The sequence below is a fragment of the Camellia sinensis genome, chromosome 11 (genome assembly GCF_055761805.1).
Source record: "Camellia sinensis isolate YWXY chromosome 11, ASM5576180v1, whole genome shotgun sequence".
NCBI classification, from domain to species: Eukaryota; Viridiplantae; Streptophyta; class Magnoliopsida; order Ericales; family Theaceae; genus Camellia; species Camellia sinensis.
In genome coordinates, this window is record NC_138971.1 from 78,129,623 (window position 1) to 78,145,867 (window position 16,245).

At 36.9% G+C, this 16,245-nt stretch overlaps 1 long non-coding RNA gene across 1 annotated transcript; it reads right to left on the minus strand.

Annotated features, from left to right (window-relative positions):
- Positions 1 to 6,647: 6,647 nt before the first annotated feature.
- Positions 6,648 to 9,206, minus strand: LOC145802016 (uncharacterized). The gene is made up of 2 exons (XR_014344164.1): positions 8,807 to 9,206; positions 6,648 to 7,708 (listed from the first exon to the last, which is right to left on the minus strand). It is a non-coding gene; the product is annotated as an uncharacterized LOC145802016 (long non-coding RNA).
- Positions 9,207 to 16,245: the final 7,039 nt, after the last annotated feature.

Consider the following 16,245-nt stretch of genomic DNA (forward strand, 5'->3'; position numbering starts at 1 on the left):
GTATACCCACAGATTAAAGCAGAACCCCTTGGGCCCATTCCATGTGCTAGGGCTGCCTAAAATAGGAGGGTCAAAACAATTTAGGCAAATGTCTAAAAAATAGTTAATACAAACAAAGTAAATAAAATGTTGTTGACCATTAATGATTAAACCCACCTTTGCAGCAGCTTTTGAAACTGTAGGATGTGAACTCAAGCCCAAGTAATCATTTCCATAAAATAAAAGTAGCTTTCTAAACTTCTAAGGGCAGGCCCCGGTTTCAGCTTCTTGGTTGCCACAGTCAGCATCATCTCCTAAAACCATACAAAAGATCAAAGGTGTCACACCCCAAATCCAGGCATGACCGGCCGTGGCCCACAGGGACTTAGCCCAAGGCACACGTAAGCCTAAACACGAATCCAATCACATTGAACAACTGAACAATAGTCCAATAATAAATAACCAAAACTCAATCCAGACATGTCACAATTATAAACGGCAAAATCAACCGTAATAAAAAACCATCCAAACTTATGGGATATAAACAACCCACATATCAAAAATAATCCTAAATGAACTTCGATAAGAATAAATATAAATATGCACAAACTTGACATAACACTCTAAACTAAAGGAATGCCCTATAGGTCCATGCAATTGAGTCCCCGCTATGCCATGAGCCCACTCTAAGTCCTTCTAACACCTGGAAGTGATAAAAACTAAGTCAGCTGATAGCTCAGTGAGTAGCAACATGGATAGTAAATATAGTTTTGAAAACAGGGTTCAATTCCAAAATAAGATATATATCACAGAAACTAGATTGGCATACTGTTTGGTAAATACAATCTGTTTCAAAAAGAAGGTTCCACAAATCAACACTTAAAATACTCATGTCTCGCAAGAACATGATAAACGGCATTTTCCACTTAAAACAGATTATAACATGAACACCAATAATTTTCTGGTTACCAATAAAAACAAATAATCTGCCACACATTTCTCAGGCTATAAGCCCCGTTGGATCCAATACCGAACTAAGAGTCATCCTCAGGGTGGCACCTGGGCCTTTTCTCAAAGACGATCCGATTGAAGGTCACCTAGTTGTTTTTAAAGGTCTATTCCTTACAATCGTTGAGCACTAGAGTCATCACGGCCCAACCCGGATCTGTTCCCTAGTGGCCAGAGTCACCACACACAGTGGAATAATTTCCCTGGACTAAATACACACATGGTCCCAATAATCAATACACATCAGTTTTGCAAAACATGGTGGTTCATCATTATAAACACGAGACCAAAACAAATAGTTTACAGTATGCCAAGTTCACACATGTTTCAGAAATAATTTGATTCAATTGATAATATAATAATTTATCAAAACAGTTTAGTCTTGAAACAACAATTTGATTTTCCAACAATTTAGGGTAGGGGAACATTTATAAAAATATGTAGCATGAAACTACTCACCTGAAACGCAATAATATAATCCTCGAATAGAATATGAAAGTCCAACTAGTGCCCTGAACCAATATAAAAACTACACGTCACTACTAATTTAAAAATACTAAAGAATACGAACTAAGTAACCCCAAACTAAAGCGCACTAACACGGCTCAACCCAACTCACCGTTACTCTTAAATATTACCTAAGTTTATGTTCTTCAAGGTCTAAAATCACCCAAGACATAGGTTCCGATCGAAACTTAATTAATTGTGACTTTAAGATAAAACAGAATTTCAAACAAGCCTTCTCAACCTATTCGCTAACTTTGAAAATTACAAAACCCACTCCACGCTATTCGAAAAATTCCAATAACCTCCAGATATGATCTAATATATCCTAAGTTTCAAACTCAATTGGTTTCACTTGATTTTCTTATCAAAATAATTATCTACAATTTATTATATCCAAACAGGTTGTTTTCTGCAGCACTTTAAAGAAATTGACGGTTCTCTTAATATACAAGAGCAATCAATGCAAGGCCAAAAAAGTACGAAACTAGACTCGTAACCGGTTCTAATGACACTAATTTGATAATTTTTGGATTTATACCCAAAGAGAACAACACTCCCGAATTTACTGTTTCGGACTGGTTTCCTGGACAGATTTGAATACCTCAATTTATATGGATTTTGACTCCCAAAAATTATAAAAAAAATTCAGATATGCAATTCAATATGTAATTAATCTACTGTAAAAATTTCAGATTAAAATTCATTCGTTTGGTATGGTTTCTTGATTTTTAAAGTCTATGATTCTGCACAGAATTTTTCCTTGAATAATACCCAATCTTTATGCATGAATGTGTTGAACCTTAAACATTATATCTAGACCTATACCAAACAAGGGCACCAGTCCACTGCCAACAAAACACACAAAAAAATAATGCCACATCTCTTCCACAATGAGACTCACGCAACCACACAGCACCTCTTCTTCCATCATTATTTCCCATAACCCAAGTTTGATATACTAAACTTCCCTTCACACCAGCCCATAAATTAATATATACCTGAATGATCAACCATGCATTTCACGAACTCAACTATAGAAGATCAAAAAAAATAATAATAGAAGTGAGAATAAACAATTAAATTACCCACAAAGTATTGGTTACCTAGAATTCCTCTCCCTCCTTGATTGCCACAAGCTTCTTTGTCTCTCTCTCCCTCAATGACTCACGACTGTTAAGCCTAAAGTGGCTGCTGTTGTGTTGATTAGAAAAATGAATTGATATCTCACCATTAGGGTTTTATCCACCTAATATAAATTTCCAAAATGACCCCTTACTAACTAGTTTATTATTATTATTATTATTATTATTATTACTATCATTAAGATTATTATCAAAAGTCTTAAAAAATTGTGAACTTCCATAAAAATTTATTTATACTTTAAAAATTAATTAAAGATCCCCCAAATATATAATTTGCACTTTAGGATTCACCATCAAAATATTTGAGATTGTAATATTATTGTTGTTATTATTTAATTATTTACTAAATTTTTATATTTGGGTCTTCACATTCTCCCCTACTAAAAGTAAAGTTTCGTCCTCGAAACTAACCTGAGTAAATCATGTGAATAGATGTGGGTACTTCTCGCTCATCTCGTCCTCGCGCTCCCAAGTCGCCTCTTCAATTAGATGATTACGCCATAATACCTTAACCAATTTAATGACCTTTGTACGCAACCTTTTCTCTTTCGAATCCAAAATCTGAACAGGTATCTCCTCATACGAAAAATCCTCTCTAATCTGAAGCGGCTCATAATCTATCACATGCGCCGGACTGTGCACATATTTCCTCAGCATAGACACGTGAAACACATTATGCACTCCTGCCAACCTAGGGGGTAGAGCAACACGGTACGCAACCTCACCAACCTTCTCCAATACCTCAAATGGACCAATGTATCTAGGACTCAACTTTCCTTTCTTTCCAAACCTGATCACTCCTTTCTATGGTGATACTTTCAAGAATACCATATCCCCCTCATGAAACTCTAAGTCTCTCCTACGATGATCAGCATAACTTTTTTGTCTACTCTGGGCAGTCAATAATCTCTCTCTGATGGTGATAATTTTCTGTGTAGCATCCTCCACCAAATCAGTCCCAACATTTGCCTCTTACCAACCTCATACCAGCACAAATGAGACCTACACTTCCTCACATACAAAGCCTCATAAGGCGTTATTCCCAAACTAGAATGATAACTATTATTATACGCAAACTCCATGAGCGGCAAATAATCATCCCAATTACCTCTCCACTCCAAAGTATAAGCCCTCAACATATCCTCAAGGGTTTGAGTAGTCCTCTCTGATTGCCCATCTGACTGAGGGTGATAAGCTGAACTAAAATTTAAACGAGTACCCATAGCTGATTGTAACGCATCCCAAAACTTAGACACAAAACGAGGGTCACGATCTGACACTATTGACACAGGTGCACCATGCAATCTAACAATCTCCTTCACATACAACTGTGCAAATCGAGCTAGAGAATAGTTCATCCGAACTGCAATAAAATGTGCTGACGTGGTTAATCTATCAACAACAACCCAAACTGCATCGTGATTACTACTAGTACAAGGTAAACCACACACAAAGTCCATGGTATCATGATCCCACTTCCACTCTGGTATAAATAAGGGTTGTAGTTTCCCCGCAGGTTTCTAATATTCTACTTTAACTTGTTGACACACCAAACACTGAGCCACAAATTCTGCAATATCTCCCTTTATACCATTCCACCAAAAATGTTCATAAAGATCACGATACATCTCAGTACTTCCAAGATGAATGCCATAACTATAACTAGAACTATGTGCCTTCGTCATAATCTCCTTCCTCAAATCACCACCAGCAGGAACACAAATTCGGCTACGGAATTTACGCAACCCATCATCACTAACCACAAAGTCTATATGTTTACCCTCTGTCATCTCTCTTTCAATACGCTCACACTGGAGGTCAATCTCCTGAGCTAAACAAATACGTTCTCTCAAGGTCGGCTGAACTATCAATTGACTACAATCAGCCCTATCACTAGGCGTAACAACCTCAAGCCTCAAACGTCTCATGTCTTCCATAAAACAACTCTTAATACACAAAGCAGATGTATCTCCAATTGCGACCTTCTTACTCAAGGCATCCGCCACCACATTTCCTTCCCTGGATGATACAAAACATTCACATCGAAATCTCTTAGTAACTCAAGCCATCTTCTTTGCCTCAAATTTAGTTCCTTCTGTGTGAAAATATACTTCAAACTCTTATGATCAGTGTAAATCTCACATGACTCTCCATACAAATAATGTCGCCAGATCTTAAGAGCGAAAATCACTATTGCTAACTCCAAGTCGTGCGTAGGATAATTTCTGTCATGTACTTTCAACTATCGTGACGCATAAGCAATCGCCTTCCCATGTTGCATGAGCACACATCCTAAACCCTATCGTGAAGCATCACTATAAATCACAAAACCACCACCATTAGTAGATAAGGCAAGGATTGGAGCTGATATCAACCTTTGTTTAAACTCTTGGAAGCTACACTCACAATCATCATTCCACTCAAACTTTACCTCTTTCCTAGTGAGGTTTATAAATGGCAAAGCAATACGGGAGAACCCTTCCACAAACTGTCTATAATATCCAGCAACCTTAGAAAGCTACGTACCTCTATCACAGAAGTAGGTCGTGGCCAATCAACGATTTTCTACCACCTTTGTGCTATCCACAGATACCCTATCTTTACTCACCACATGACCCAAAAAGGATACACTGCTCAACCAGAATTCACACTTCTTAAATTTTGCACACAATCTCTTCTCCCTGAGGATCTGCAGTACTACCCTCAAATGCTGCTCATGCTCCTTCTTACTCGATTAAATTAGGATGTCATCAATAAACACTACCACAAATTTATCTAGCTGGGGTTTAAATACTATGTTCATTAAATCCATGAATGCGGCTGGTGCATATGTGAGACCAAAAGGCATCACCAAGAACTCATAATGCCCATAACGGATTCTAAAAGCTGTCTTAGGAACATCCTCATCCTTTACTTTCAACTGGTGATAGCCTAACCTCAAGTCAATCTTAGAGAATACTTGAACTCCCTACAATTGGTCAAATAGGTCAACAATACGTGGCAAAGGATACATATTCTTCACTGTGACTTTGTTCGGTTCTCAACAATCAATACACAACCTCATAGACCCATCATTCTTCTTCACAAACAACACATGTGCTCCCCAAGTTGAAACACTAGGCTTAATAAAACATTTCTCTAACAACTTCTATAACTAAGTTTGAAACTCCCTCAACTCCAATGGTGCCATTATATAGGGGACTTTAGAAATAAGTGTTGTGTTGGGACCAAGTTAATGAAAAATTCTACCTCGCGATCTAGAGGAAGTCCAGGTAGATCCTTTGGAAAAACATCAACACAATCACTCACTACAAGCAACTCCTCTAACTTCTATTCTGACAGTTCAATACTCACCACACAAGCTAAATAATCATTACACCCTTTACTTAACATTCGATTAGCCTAAAAGGAAGAAGTAAAACAGATAGAAGACCCTTTCCTATCCCCCTGGAAGAAAAACTCAAGTTGTCCCAGCATAGCAAAAACTACCCCCATTCTAAAACAATCAATAGAAGCATGATGCTTCGTCAACAAATCCATCTCCAAAATCACATCAAGATCCTTCATCTCTAAAGAAATCAAATCCACTAGAAAAATCCTACCATCCATCTTTATCTGACAAGATCTACAGACATCTCTCAACACTACTGTTTCTCCTAATGGATTACACACGGTAATACAAACATCAAAGGCTCACAAAGAATCAAAAATCCATGTAAATATCTAGGTACCAACGCTTAACCTCAAACTGAAATCAAGAAAGATTCAACACAAGTTTAAACAAAACTAACTTAACCAAACACTACTAAGGACTATAAGGACTCGGACCTCGTCTAAATGATGAAATGCAAGATATGTAACTCGATAAATCTACAACTCTGATACCACAATTGTCACACCCCAAATCCGGGCATGACCGGCCGTGGCCCACAGGGACTTAGCCCAAGGCACACGTAAGCCTAAACACGAATCCAATCACATTGAACAACTGAACAATAGTCCAATAATAAATAACCAAAACTCAATCCAGACATGTCACAATTATAAACGGCAAAATCAACCGTAATAAAAAACCATCCAAACTTATGGGATATAAACAACCCACATATCAAAAATAATCCTAAATGAACTTCGATAAGAATAAATATAAATATGCACAAACTTGACGTAACACTCTAAACTAAAGGAATGCCCTAGAGGTCCATGCAATTGAGTCCCCGCTATGCCATGAGTCCACTCTAAGTCCTTCTAACACCTGGAAGTGATAAAAACTAAGTCAGCTGATAGCTCAGTGAGTAGCAACATGGATAGTAAGTATAGTTTTGAAAACAGGGTTCAATTCCAAAATAAGATATATATCACAGAAACTAGATTGGCATACTGTTTGGTAAATACAATCTGTTTCAAAAAGAAGGTTCCACAAATCAACACTTAAAATACTCATGTCTCGCAAGAACATGATAAACGGCATTTTCCACTTAAAACAGATTATAACATGAACACCAATAATTTTCTGGGTACCAATAAAAACAAATAATCTGCCACACATTTCTCAGGCTATAAGCCCCGTTGGATCCAATACCGAACTAAGAGTCATCCTCAGGGTGGCACCTGGGCCTTTTCTCAAAGACGATCCGATTGAAGGTCACCTAGTTGTTTTTAAAGGTCTGTTCCTTACAATCGTTGAGCACTAGAGTCATCACGGCCCAACCCGGATCTGTTCCCTAGTGGCCAGAGTCACCACACACAGTGGAATAATTTCCCTGGACTAAATACACACATGGTCCCAATAATCAATACACATCAGTTTTGCAAAACATGGTGGTTCATCATTATAAACACGAGACCAAAACAAATAGTTTACAGTATGCCAAGTTCACACATGTTTCAGAAATAATTTGATTCAATTGATAATATAATAATTTATCAAAACAGTTTAGTCTTGAAACAACAATTTGATTTTCCAACAATTTAGGGTAGGGGAACATTTATAAAAATATGTAGCATGAAACTACTCACCTGAAACGCAATAATATAATCCTCGAATAGAGTATGAAAGTCCAACTAGTGCCCTGAACCAATATAAAAACTACACGTCACTACTAATTTAAAAATACTAAAGAATACGAACTAAGTAACCCCAAACTAAAGCGCACTAACACGGCTCAACCCAACTCACCGTTACTCTTAAATATTACCTAATTTTATGTTCTTCAAGGTCTAAAATCACCCAAGACATAGGTTCCGATCGAAACTTAATTAATTGTGACTTTAAGATAAAACAGAATTTCAAACAAGCCTTCTCAACCTATTCGCTAACTTTGAAAATTACAAAACCCACTCCACGCTATTCGAAAAATTCCAATAACCTCCAGATATGATCTAATATATCCTAAGTTTCAAACTCAATTGGTTTCACTTGATTTTCTTATCAAAATAATTATCTACAATTTATTATATCCAAACAGGTTGTTTTCTGCAGCACTTTAAAGAAATTGACGGTTCTCTTAATATACAAGAGCAATCAATGCAAGGCCAAAAACGTACGAAACTAGACTCGTAACCGGTTCTAATGACACTAATTTGATAATTTTTGGATTTATACCCAAAGAGAACAACACTCCCGAATTTACTGTTTCGGACTGGTTTCCTGGACAGATTTGAATACCTCAATTTATATGGATTTTGACTCCCAAAAATTATAAAAAAAATTCAGATATGCAATTCAATATGTAATTAATCTACTGTAAAAATTTCAGATTAAAATTCATTCGTTTGGTATGGTTTCTTGATTTTTAAAGTCTATGATTCTGCACAGAATTTTTCCTTGAATAATACCCAATCTTTATGCATGAATGTGTTGAACCTTAAACATTATATCTAGACCTATACCAAACAAGGGCACCAGTCCACTGCCAACAAAACACACAAAAAAATAATGCCACATCTCTTCCACAATGAGACTCACGCAACCACACAGCACCTCTTCTTCCATCATTATTTCCCATAACCCAAGTTTGATATACTAAACTTCCCTTCACACCAGCCCATAAATTAATATATACCTGAATGATCAACCATGCATTTCACGAACTCAACTATAGAAGATCAAAAAAAATAATAATAGAAGTGAGAATAAACAATTAAATTACCCACAAAGTATTGGTTACCTAGAATTCCTCTCCCTCCTTGATTGCCACAAGCTTCTTTGTCTCTCTCTCCCTCAATGACTCACGACTGTTAAGCCTAAAGTGGCTGCTGTTGTGTTGATTAGAAAAATGAATTGATATCTCACCATTAGGGTTTTATCCACCTAATATAAATTTCCAAAATGACCCCTTACTAACTAGTTTATTATTATTATTATTATTATTATTACTATCATTAAGATTATTATCAAAAGTCTTAAAAAATTGTGAACTTCCATAAAAATTTATTTATACTTTAAAAATTAATTAAAGATCCCCCAAATATATAATTTGCACTTTAGGATTCACCATCAAAATATTTGAGATTGTAATATTATTGTTGTTATTATTTAATTATTTACTAAATTTTTATATTTGGGTCTTCACAAAAGGGATAGCAGCTCATTGGGCTATCAATAAGAGAGGAAAATGCCCCCTCCCCCCCCCCCAAAAAAAAAAAAAGAAGTTAAAATCCCACAGTGGTAAGACTTGAACCCATGCATCAAACTTGGCAGGGAAGCACACATCCACTAGGCCAACCTCTTAGTCCATTCTTCTATATTTTAGGGAACCAAAATGTATAGAAAGAAAATGCCATACCTTGAAGCAAGAAAAACTATGTAGCATCGTCATGGTAAGGAATTCCCCTATTTAGTTACTAGACTTCGACCACAGATGAAGAGTTACAGTTTTATTTGAATATAACAATTCCCTTATTTCTCAAATAAATTCCCTTATTTAGCTAGGGGAAGTGCTACTATATACACCTCCAAAATGATACATGTATGCACTCAAAATTTCAACTACAACAGTTAATAAATTTCATCAATTTGGGTCACTCATAACCAAAACCACATTAGTTCATAAACAAAAACACCACTAATAACTCATAATAACCAAGGCAACTTCAGTCTATAACAAAAAACTACAAAAGCTCATAACCAAGACCTCTTCAGTTTATAAACAGACACTACAAAGAGGCACAACCAAAATCAAATTGAATCATAATAAATAAATAAATAAAAATCACCATAAAGTCTCACTACCAAGTTCACCACAAATTCTCATAACAAAGCACCACATGATCCATAATTCAGACCATAATTCATACATCACCATATAATTTTCCTACAAATAACATTGAATGAAAACAATGTTAATGTGCTGAATTCAAAACCACAGAACTCATTCAAATCAAAACAAACCCACAAAAAGAGGAAACATAAGAAAACAAAATGAAACCCAATTAAATTAACCGTATCACAACTCAGAACCTCACTAACCCATCTCTGAAATGTGCTATCAGCAATCACTACTTCAACAGATGCCCTATCCCATTGCTGCAAACCGTCGAACACCTCAAATTTATCGTAGTTTGAAGCATTCTTCATCTGGGTATCAATGGGTTTCGATTGTTCATTGATAGGGAGGTGAATGGGTCTGAGAGAACAGAGGAGTTTCAGAGATTCCAACTTGGAAAGTGCCTCTTCTATCCATTGGTCCCATAAGCTCATCTCCATTTGCTGACACCAAAGAAATGCTAATGCCGTGAACAAATTGAGTTCAATATATATACTTGAAACTAGTAGAGCCAAGAGAGAGAGAGAGAGAGAGAGAGAGAGAAAGAGGCCGAGATGGACAGAGAGGAAAAAAGAGCGAGATCGACAGAGAGGGAGAGAGACTAAGAGCGACAGAGAGGAAGAGAGCCCGAGAGTGATAGAGAAAGAAATATACCTGTGATTATGTGGTGGTGGTGATTTGCTGGCTGCGGTGGTGAAGTGTGACGGTGGCAAGCGGCGGCGGTGAGCGCTGGTGGTGAGTTGGGGTGAGGTTTGGTAGTGTTTCAGACATAAGTGTATATCGTGTGTGTGTGAGAGAGGCAAAACAAAGTGTAAATATATTGAGTGCCAAAAATAATTTATTTCCCTCTAAAACAAATACTACAACCTTTAGCGACTAAATATATTTGTAGTCACTGAAAGTATTTTATAAACCCCTCCAAAATATTTGAAATGTCTCCCTCTAAAAAACTTTACTTCTTTGGTGGCTAAAATTCTTTTTTGCTGCTGAAAGTAAACTTTTGGCGACCAAAATTTTGGTCGCCAAAGGTAAAATATAATTTTTTATTTTTCATTTGGCGACTAAATGGTTTAGTAGCCAAAACTCAATATACGACAACTAAAATTCTTTGTTGTCGCTGAAAATAAACTTTTGGTGACCAAAATTTTGATCACCAAAGGTAAAAAAATAATTTTTTTTTTCCATTCGGCGACAAAATGATTTTTGTAGCCAAAACTCAATATACGGCGACCAAAATTTTTTTTTGTCACCAATTCTAGCATTTTTAGCTACTAAATTTTTTTTTGGTCGCCAAAAACCAATATACCCTGACTAAAAAAAAATTAGTAGCAAAATATTTTACTTTTGCCGACTAAAAAAATTTTTGGTCGCCAATTCCACAACTTTTGGCGACTAAAATTTTTTTAGTCGCTAATTTTGGTCGCCGAATGTGCATTTTGTTGTAGTTTCATGATCATAAAGACATTATCCCAAAAAAGTCATCTTTCTTATTGAACTAAGGTTTAACGATAATATAATTCAAAAAGCTAGAGGATGAAATAAAATGCCATAATGGCTTACAAATAAACAAGGCATGGCCTTGTACAACAAAATGCACTCCCGGTCCCAAAACATGTATGCTCTGTGCTTCTACATATTACATCCAAGAGCCATCGTGCTCCATCAACAAGAGAGTTTTCCCCTCCTAGTCATTGAGGTGGTTGCACATCACCAATTATTGAAATTATTAGATAGGAATGAGAAGTCAAAATAATGTGGCCGCTCCACCGGCCCAAGACGCAATGGAAGTGCTAGCTTGAGAGATGGCTAGAGCACTTAGGGAGCCCATGGATATTCTTAGAGCTGAATAAGTTGCTACATAGGAAAAAGAAGAAGAAATGCAACAATGGTACCCGTATCAATTTCTGAATAGAGGTAACTTAAGTTTGGAGGACCAAACTTATTAAGGGGAAAGACTATAACAACCCCGACCTTCATACTATTTTTCCATAATATTTTATTGAGCATATATGCATGATTATGTGTTTATTTGATGTTTATCTATTTTTTGGTGAAATATTTGTTTAAATGTCAACGTGTAATGCGAAATTGAAAGCCCGAATGGGTTCAGAAACAGAAATTGATAATTCAATAGACTAGTTTGAATTTGTAGAACCATATGGTAAGTTTAATTAAAATTTGATTCGAATCAGCATAGCTGGAATAAATTAATTGTAATTGTTTACAAGTAAATTCAGTTGATTAGACTTAATCAAGATTAATTAGCTAAGCCTAATCTCTCTATATATAAATGTTAAACATGCTTAAGCTTCATATTTTGACATCAAATTGTGTTGAGAATTTAGATTTAGAGAGAGAATTCAACATCGTAGAGAGATAGGAGAAGAATTCAAGAGAAGCCAAGAGAGATTGTAGAGAATAAGCTTAGTGAAGGCCAATTCAAGCTCTAGGTAAGATTCTTATCCTTAATTCAAGAAGTTAATCCATGTAGGAAGATGAATTTATCACTTTGTAGGGCCAATTGCATGTACATGAAAGATATGAGCATGAATCATCAAGAGTTTAGTGAATTCAAGTGAAACGTGTGCATGCATGCATAATATTTCATCTTTTGAACTTGATTTTGTCAAATTCACACATGAATGGGCCTCACTCAACTTATTTCTTAGAATTCTTCAAGTTTTGCACTCAACATTCCATATATTCATGGTTTTTGAAAGAAAAAGAGTTGAGTTGATTCCATGCATGTCAAGAACATGATGTTTTGAGATTTGTTTTGAAGAATTGAAAGAGAATTTGAAGGTATGGTTTCATACTTTCCAAAGGTACATGCTTTATAAAGTGTTTCCAAGTGGTCGAGACCAACCATAAGAGTTTTGATCATGAAAACATTATTGTTGGATTTCAAACTCAAGAATTCGTACAGTTCGCTTGAGCGAAGGAACCATGGCTTGAGCAAACTTTGAAGGCATCCAGTAATTTTTTAGGCATTTGGCCATTGGCTCGAGTGACAAAGTGTGCGCTTGAGCGAAGCCACTTTCGCTTAGTACTTTGCTCGAGCGACTATCAAGCGATCGTCAAGCATAAAAATCAAATATCCAGTACTTTTGCAGTCTTTTCGGACGGCTCGAGCGACCAAGTGTACGCTTGAGCGAACCCTTTGCTTACAGTTGGACGGCTCAAGCAACCAAGTGTGCGCTTGAGCAAATAGCCTATTTTCAGCAAAATTTGCAAAACACATTTAAGTGCATTGTTGCATTCTCATGCTCATTTAGGCATTCTTAGGCCTCATTTGAACATCCATAATCAAGGAACAACCTAGAAATAACCTAGAAAGACCCGTAAAGGATATGAATTAAGACACATTACTTGTTTTGGATGTGTACTTCAATTTGTACTTGTGCTATGTGTTTGTTTAGGTCGTTAACCGAGGTCTACCGTCAGTACCTGCCCACTGTGTGTAGTACTTTTATAAAGATATGTTGTAAAATTGTGCTTTAATGTACCGCAAGTTCATATTTTGAAATGCTATTTTGTTACAATGAATGATTGTCCCTTTCAAAATGTAATTATGGCATCCTTAGTGTAGCCCTCGCCTGGGGGTACCAATACCAAGGCCCACGACCCTCGCCTAAGGAAAACAGTACCTTGGCCTACGGCTCTCACCCTGGTGAAACAATACCGCAGCCTACAACCCTCGCCCAAGGGAAACAATATCATGGCCTATGTTATATAGCCCTTGCCGGGGGGATACAATACCGTGGCCTATTGTGACAGAGATCTGTGAAGAAGACCCAAGAGGTCCTTATGTGTGTTTGACCTATATGATCCCATCGTGCACTATTGGATGTACCACATATGTATATGATTTGTCAACTTTGATATGACGAGTAATCATTTATGATATGATTCTAACTCATGTGATATGGTTTTGTACAATGATAGACATCACTCATTTAACCTTTTTATACTTGTACTACTCACTGGGCTTTAGCTCACCCCTTTTCCATATATATATGTAGGTGAGCAAATGGAGTATCAAGCATGAGGCAACCTTGAGAGTCCACCATTTTGTCAGCTGTTTTGGAGTGCCTCCGTGATGGGGGTGAACTTGGTCTCATGCAGAGCCAAATGTGTGTCTTCTTTGTGAACCATGGAATGTGTTCTAGTTCTTTTGTTTCTTTGTTTACTTCCTTTTGTTTGGAACTTGATTGGATGGACAAGCTATATTATGTTAAGATGCTATGACATATTTTTGGATCCATATCTATGAAAGAGTTGGAGTCTTAATTTTGAATGATTTTCATGTATGCACCATCCAATGGACATGCTTGTATTTTAATATTGGTTTCGCAGTGCCTCTTTACTCATATTAATTATCATATTTGTATGTGATCCCGAAGGTAATCTAGGATTTATGGCCGGTCATGGCCTAAACCTTCAGGGGCGGGTTCGAGTCGTGACAGTTAATACCTGAGTGAACCTTAGCCAGAACTATGTATGGCCTGATTCCTATCTATGGGATACATAGGTAGCTTCATATTGAAGCTTGGCCCTAATCATTTATCAACTCACTCATCCTCATCCATGTTTGATTAGTATATCTTTATTCAACTCAGCTATCCTATCTATGTTTGATTGGCTCGTCCCGTTCAATTCACTTGTCCTATTTCTCCTTTATGACAAGTTTAGTTGCAAGGCAGATTCAGTTGTGCAACTCAAGGGTTCATTTCATGTTGGTCGGGTAGTGGTCATTTGCAAAAATAGATTTTGAGGATTTTTAATGAAGTTGATTGATTTTCTCGACAATTATTCCATTTTTGCGAAGCCCGGACCATTCTTTGGACCAAAAAGGGAAAATTTTCAGTACTCGCAACCTGACTGACATGATTTCAAAATGGAGAAGTGGAACAAGCATGCTAAGCAAACTTTCATGTTGATTAAAATCTTTTTAGTATAAAACCAAAAGGGAAAAACAAAAAAGGCAAAGTGATTAACTAGGTCACATTCCAGTTAGGTTTTCTGTCTTTTCCCTGCACTCTTGAGTCCTTGTTACCAAGGTCACATTAACTTGTACTTTTTCTTTAAGTCGAGCATTCGCTGAAATATGCACAGTAGTTGTCTCCGGCAATGTCCTATAGTCAGGTGGTCTACCTAGTGGTCGACTAGTGATGCTTTGTTTTGTGTCCATTTTATTCTGGCAAGCGTAAAGGGGTGTGTTTGGGATGGTTTTTGTTTTGTTTTCCTTTCCTTGAGTTATTTTTTTGATTTGGTCAATGATATGCTCAATATTCAATTCGGAACTCATTGAAATGCAACTATTTTCAATTTCAAAATTCAAAACAAAATGGTTTTCATGCTCAACTGCCATTCATTCCATTCGGATTTGCAAAACAAAACTCTTTCTATTAAATGTTAGGGATCAAGCCCCGATCAAAGTGATACAGAAGAGAGTTGAAGCTATAAGTGCCCACTACCAAGCAAAAATACACAGAAAAAAAACCAAAAATAAAAATAAAAAATAAAGATAGAGAAATGTTCTTGGATCACTGGTGGCAATCCGGCAATTGCAAACTGACACCATTTGCAGATGGCTTCATTACTAGACTCTCCATCGGTTGCCTTACACATCTTCACTCCTTGGAAGCTCTTAAAGACTATGCTTCAGCATTTGCAGAGCTTCCAAAAGAGATGACTCACTGCTGTCCATCAAATGAGGAGCACTAAGGAGCTCCGAATCGAGCTGCAGAGGTTGTCTTCCGTGTCAACTCTGTATTTCATTTTTTCAGTTGGTTAATCTCTTTTCAGGCATCTTGAAACATGTTGTGAAAAAAAGAAAGTTGTGCTTTCAATTGTTGCACCTCATTTTGTCCTGCTATGCAACTAGCAAGAAAAATTGGAGACCACAGTTACGGTCTCCACACAAGATTTTAATGTATATGAGTTAGTATCACTGTCAAATTACGCTGCCATAAATTGCTCAACTGACAACGCAGGAAAACTAGAAACAAGGACGAGGACAGGGACAAGGACAGGGGCAGGGGCACTCTATCAAGGCTCAGAGGAGTTAGCGTCAATAATCTCTATCGGAGATTCATTAAGGTTTGGAAAAAGGGAAAGAGTACGGCAGAAAGAGGCCATGTTAGAGGAGAATAATGCCAAAGGGGAAAATGGTAGAGTAATGGCAGAGAATGTTTTGTTTAGTAGCCTTCTGCACTGTCTCCATAGCAAGCTGGGGTTAAGAAAACGAAAAAAGTGAAGAACAAGACAATAGAGAGATCAAGGCAATCGTTGAAGATCAAGGTAGGTCTAGCTCTATCGGTTAGGCGCCGTGATTGTTT